The sequence below is a fragment of the Triticum aestivum genome, chromosome 1B (genome assembly GCF_018294505.1).
Source record: "Triticum aestivum cultivar Chinese Spring chromosome 1B, IWGSC CS RefSeq v2.1, whole genome shotgun sequence".
NCBI lineage: Eukaryota > Viridiplantae > Streptophyta > Magnoliopsida > Poales > Poaceae > Triticum > Triticum aestivum.
In genome coordinates, this window is record NC_057795.1 from 25098784 (window position 1) to 25105602 (window position 6819).

Consider the following 6819-nt stretch of genomic DNA (forward strand, 5'->3'; position numbering starts at 1 on the left):
ATCCGCTACAGTTTCGCCCTTCGCTGCTTTCCTCCTTTGCCACCATACATACCAACACGCAACGGCTACTGACTCCTGCAATCCTAACATACCTAGGACCGGCGACTTCCTGTTTGGGTTGCAAATAATATGCTCAAGTACTACTGATCCTGACATGCCTGCAATCAGTGCACCATCAATGATATCCAGGAGGCCGAGCGCAGACCAAACCTTCCGTGCACAAGTGCATGTAAATAACAAGTGCCGAATATTCTCCGGACCTGACCGACAAATAGGGCATTGTGGTGAGACGGGTATGTGTCGCGAAGCAAGAATCGCCATGCCTGGAACTGTACCATGCAGAGCCTTCCACAGAAACACGTTAATCTTACTTGGAATTTTTAGCTTCCATAAAATGTCCCACACTGGGTTCGGTTCAGCAGAGCCTTGCCCATCTTCTCTTCTAGTTCGTGCGCCGAACTGATGATCCCATTCAATGTGATAGGCAGAACGGACAGAGAACAAAAAGCTTTTTGTCTTATGCCATGCCACAAAATCTTCCTGTAGGTGTGGACTCAACGGGATTGCAAGAATATTGTTCGCATCAATGGGTAAGAAAATATCTCTGATAAGTTGTTCGTCCCAGCTAACATTATGTTGATCAATCAACTCATCAACAGTATGCAAAATACAGTTTCCCCTCCTGGTAAAAACTTTCCTGGAATGACTATTTGGGATCCAATGATCCTCCCAAATGTTAATTTTTTCTCCTGAGCCAACTCTCCAAATGTGTCCACGCTTAAAAGTTTGTAGTCCTGCAAAAATGCTCTGCCAGGTGTAAGAAGAGCCTTTTTTTGGACCCGCATTCAGTAATTTCCCATCGGGATAATATTTCGCTCTCAAAACTTGAGCACAAAGTGAGTCAGGATTATTTAGCAATCTCCATGTCTGTTTTGAGAGCATAGCCATGTTAAACGAAAATAGATCTCGAAATCCCATGCCGCCCAACTTTTTTGGAACACACATTCGCCACCAAGAAAACTAGTGCATCTTCTTTTGATCCTCAGAATCTCCCCACCAAAAGGCAGACATAGCATCATTCATCTCTGCATAATTTTTTGGGGATCTTAAAAACAGCCATGGCAAACACTGGAATGGACTGAATTACTGCCTTCAAGAGAATTTCTTTCGCCCATGTGGAAAGTAGCTTCTCCTTCCATCCCTTCAATCTTTCAATGATCCTTTCAAGCAAATAAACAAAACTATCACTTTTATCCAGGCCCACCATAGAGGGTAGGCCCAGGTACTTTTCAGAAATTGCTTCAGTGTGGATATTAAGTTCAGTACACATCTCGGCTTTTATTTCCACATCAACATTTGGACTGAAAAAATACTACATTTGGCTTCACTAATAAGCTGGCCTGAATTAGCACAATAAGCATCAAGCACTGATCTCAACGAGGTTGCATTAATCATATCTGCCTTCATGAGTATAAGGGAATCATCAGCGAATAATAAATGAGATACTGATGGTGCATTTCTGCACACCCGAACACCCTCTAACCATGTTAGATAGAAAAAGTAGAGATATATGTTGTATTCAAACTTCTATCTTTTCTCCCTCTCGTGTAGTTCTCTGTTTCTTCTCGTGTAATCCTGGAGAGTCCTAGCGACCTCCCAAAACTTGTAACCCACGACATATTGTCAATATAAACAGCGGCCCGAGACCAAAAGGGTTCAACGCTTCCTCCAATCTTTACATGGTCATCAAAGCCAATCCTCATCGCATCTAGCAATCTTGAGAAAGCCTTCAACCCCGAGAGGAAAACCAAGCTAGCCACCGTTGATCGAAGCCATGGCAGGAACCGATGCATCCACCGCCTCCGCCTCTACCTTCTCCACCCTTAGCACATCCACCGCAGGCGCCCTGACCACCCAATTCGTCGGTTCCTCCTACGCCTCCTCTTCCAGCAACGGCGCTAGCTCCCTCGGGTCGCCTCCGTCAGAGAAGCTGACGAGGACGAATTTTCTCCTCTAGAAGGCCGTCGTGCTACCCCAGATCAAGGGGGCACAGATGGAGCACTTCCTGGACGCCACAAGCATGGTGCCTCCTGCCACCATCACCATCATCAAGGATGAGAAGGAAGAGCAGGTCTTCAACTACGCCAGGACGATCTGGGACGCCCAGCAGCAGCAGCTTCAAGGCTATCTCATGGGATCTCTATCTCGTGAGGTTCTTACGCAGGTCGTAACTCTCCAGACGCCGGCCGAGGTGTGGAGCGCCATCCATGCCTTCTTCGCTGCGCAAACACAGTCGCAGATCGTCAATACTCGCATCGCCCTTGCAAACCTCCAGAAGGGCAACTTGGGGATGCCAGAGTACCTCGCCAAGATCAAAGCTCTGACGGATGAAATTGCCTGCGCCGGATCCCCACTTGGTGAAGGCGAGATCATCTCCTTCGTTCTGAAGGGCTTGGACATGGAGTACAACGCAGTCATCTCGGCTCTCTCTGCCCGCGTCGAGCCCGTCACCGTCATCGAGCTCTACAATCAGCTTCTTAGTTTTGAAGCCCGCATCAATCTGCTCCAACAGGGAAATCTGCGTCAATCTTCGGCAAATGCTCTAACTCGTGTTCGTGGCTATGGTGGCCGAGGCCGCGGTCACCAAGGTCGGCAAGGGCGTGGTCAATGTGGAAACAACAGCGGCTATGGGTGCGGGCGCTCCAGCAACAACAGCAACGGTGCACGCTCCAACAACAGCAACAATGGAGGCCGATCTGGTGGGCGGCCTCACCCCGCTGTCAACTCTGCAAGAAGCCGGGTCATGAAGTATTGGAGTGCTAGCATAGGTATGATGAGGACTTTGTGCCTAAAGAGCGCCATGTCCTTGCTGCCTTGAGAGAACAAGCAGGAGAAGGAGAAACCGTGTGGTACGCTGACTCTGGTGCAACCGATCATATCACAAGTGAGCTTGAGAAACTTGCAACTCGTGAAAGATACTATGGCAACGATCAAGTGAACACTGCTGCAACCGGTGGAGGTATGGACATACATCAGATTGGTCGTGCTTTCATTAATTCCCCCCACCTCTAAACGTGATCTTGTTCTTGAAGATGTCCTTCATGTTCCTCAAGCTAACAAAAATCTTGCATCTATGTCTCGTTTATCCGCCGATAATAATGTCTTTTTTGAAACTCATCCAAAATATTTTTTCATCAAGGATCGGGCAACGAGGGAACTTCTTCATCACGGTAGATGCATCGGTGGTCTCTACCCCATTACATCAAAGTTTCTTAGCAGCAAGCATCGTCGTCAAGTTTACTCCGTCGTTAAGCCCTCCTTGGATAGATGGCATCAAAGATTAGGACATCCGTCTTCTATTATAGTTGAGCAAGTAGTTAATAAAGACAATCTTCCATTGTCAGTTAGAGAAAATAATGAGTCTGTTTGTGAAGCTTGTCAATGTGCCAAGAGTCACCAACTTCCCTATCCAAAGTCTAGTAGTGTTTCTCATGCTCCTTTAGAGCTTATATTTAGTGATGTATGGGGTCATGCAAGAGCTTCTTTTGGAAGGAAGAAATATTATGTTAGTTTCATTGATGATTTCAGCAAGTTTACTTGGATATATCTTCTTAAACACAAATCTGAAGTCTTTGCTGTTTTTCAAGAATTTCTAAAGCTCATTGAACGTCACTTTGACAGAAAAATTCTTGTTGTCCAAAGTGATTGGGGCGGGAAGTATGAAAAACGCAACTCTTTCTTTGGAAGTATAGGCATTGAACATCATGTTTCTTGTCCTCATGCTCATCAACAAAACGTTCTGCCGAGCGCAAACACCGTCACATTGTCGAAGTAGGGTTGTCACTACTTGCTCATGTGTCTATGCCTCTCAAATATTGGGATGAGGCTTTCATTGCTGCCACATATCTCATAAATCGGCTTCCTAGTAGAGTCATTGGAAATTCCACTCCTTTAGAGCGACTGTATCATCAAAAACCCGATTACAACTCCCTAAAAATATCTGGGTGTTCTTGTTATCCAAATCTTCGACCATACAATCGTCACAAACTTGATTTTTGGTCAACTCAGTGTGTTTTCATTGGCTATAGCAATCTCCACAAAGGCTACAAGTGTCTTGAAGTTTCCACAGGACGAGTCTATATCTCTCGTGATGTTGTTTTTGATGAAACTATTTTTCCATTTGCTCAACTTCATCCAAATGCAGGTGCTCTCCTTCGTCAAGAAATTTCCCTTCTTTCTGATCCTTTGACTTCTCCTGATCACGGGGTGAATTAATTGAAACTGATCATGAGATTAATCCAACCAGAAGAGATTCAGATGAAAATAGTGCATCTAATGGCAGCAATGCAGTTTCTAGCCATGATTTTATGTGTGCAGAACAAGACGAAACCAGCGTTGGATCCCATGACGATTTGGCGCAGTGCAGCAGCTTCCAGAGCGCACGATCCAAGGAGGATTCTACAGCACCGTCAGCGCCAGCAGCAAGTGGCCCCGCTAGTCTGGGCGCGGGCCTGGATGCGGGCGGTCGCCGCGAGTCGCCAGCCGCCACGCGTGGGCTGGCCAGGCCCATGGGAGACAAGCCGACCGAGGCGGGGCCCAGTCACGAGGCGGCCTGCCGCACACCCGAGCGGGCGGCTCCAGCGGATGCCACGCGGAGTTCCCCTACTGGTTCGCTCGGTACGAGGTTGACACCCGACACGAGATTGATTCCCTCTGCTGATCGGGAGTTCTCGGATCTGGAGCCTGGATCCTCTCAGTGTGACATGCCTGGATCTTCTGTGGCTCACCCGGCTGTCTCAGGATCTGCTACATCAGAAGCATGTGGTTCCGAAAACAACAATTCTGTTGTTACAATTGTTGTACCTCAGGTGTCTCAGCGAACTACCAGGTCTCAATCTGGGATATTCAAGCCCAAGGAGTACAAAGATGGCACCATAAGGTATGACAAACGCAAACATGCTTTTCTTACTAGCGTTGGTGAACCAGAAAGTCTTAGTGATGCATTAGCACATAAAGAGTGGAAAGAAGCTATGGATGGAGAATATCTAACACTCATGAAAAATAAAACCTGGCATTTAGTTCCACCAGGTAAAGGTAAAAATGTAATTGATTGCAAATGGGTTTACAAGATCAAAAGAAAGGCAGATGGAAGCATAGACAGATACAAGGCTAGGCTAGTTGCGAAGGGTTTTAAGCAGAGATTTGGGATTGATTATGAGGATACATTCGGTCCTATTATTAAATCAGCTACCATCAGACTTGTACTGTCTATTGCTATTTCTAGAGGTTGGAGTTTACGACAGCTAGATGTACAGAACGCGTTTCTTCATGGTGTTCTTGAGGAAGAAGTGTTCATGCGGCAACCACCTGGATATGAAAACAAAAATACACCATATCATGTTTGCAAGCTAGATAAAGCCTTGTATGGCTTAAAGCAGGCACCTAGAGCCTGGTACTCAAGGTTAAGTACTCAGTTACAACGACTTGGGTTTACTCCATCAAAGGCAGATACCTCACTATTCTTCTATAACAAAGGCAGTATAACAATATTTGTTCTTGTTTATGTTGATGATATTATTGTTGCTAGTTCCAATCCAGATGCTACTACAAGTCTTCTTCATGATCTTAATATGGAGTTTGCATTGAAGGATTTGGGCAATCTTCACTATTTTCTTGGTATTGAAGTAAAACAGGTGAAAGATGGAATACTTTTGACACAGGAAAAATATACTGCTGATATTATAAAACGGATTGGGCTGGAATACTGCAAGCCTGTAAGTACACCACTCTCAACTTCAGAAAAACTTTCAGTTGAGGGAGGAGAGGTACTTGGTCCAGAGGATGCAACAAATTACAGAAGTATTGTTGGTGCGCTTCAATATTTGACTTTAACTCGTCCAGATATTTCATATTCTGTGAACAAGGTATGTCAGTATTTGCATGCTCCTAGTACAGTTCACTGGACAGCTGTTAAGCGAATTGTGAGGTATCTCAAGTATACATTGGGACTTGGAGTTAAGATTACTAAGTCACCATCTATGCTAGTAAGTGCATATTCTGATGCAGATTGGGCAGGATGTGTTGATGATAGAAGGTCCACAGGTGGATTTGCTGTATTCTTGGGATCAAACCTTATATCATGGAGTGCAAGAAAACAGGCTACTATCTCTAGATCCAGTACTGAAGCTGAGTATAAAGCACTGGCAAATGCAACTGCTGAAGTCATGTGGATTCAGACTTTGCTATGTGAACTTGGGATAAAAGTTCCACAAGCTGCAAGGTTATGGTGTGACAACATTGGTGCAACCTACCTTTCAGCAAATCCTGTTTTCCATGCACGAACAAAGCATATAGAAGTTGATTTCCATTTTGTCAGAGAACGAGTGGCTCGGAAGCTACTTGACATCAGGTTTATTCCAACAGGAGATCAACTTGCTAATGGGTTTACTAAGCCACTTTCCACGAGGAGGATGAACGAGTTTATATACAATCTAAATCTTGATAGAGTTTCATAGGTTTAGATTGAGGGAGGATGTTAGATAGAAAAAGTAGAGATATATGTTGTATTCAAACTTCTATCTTTTCTCCCTCTCGTGTAGTTCTCGGTTTCTTCTCGTGTAATCCTGGAGAGTCCTAGCGACCTCCCAAAACTTGTAACCCACGACATATTGTCAATATAAACAGCGGCCCAAGACCAAAAGGGTTCAATGCTTCCTCCAATCTTTACAAAGCAGACATGGCATCGCAGCCTCCAAACTAGTAGCAAAATTCATTATAAATTGGTAGCTTTAGAGCATCTATATAACCATACATAGAAAC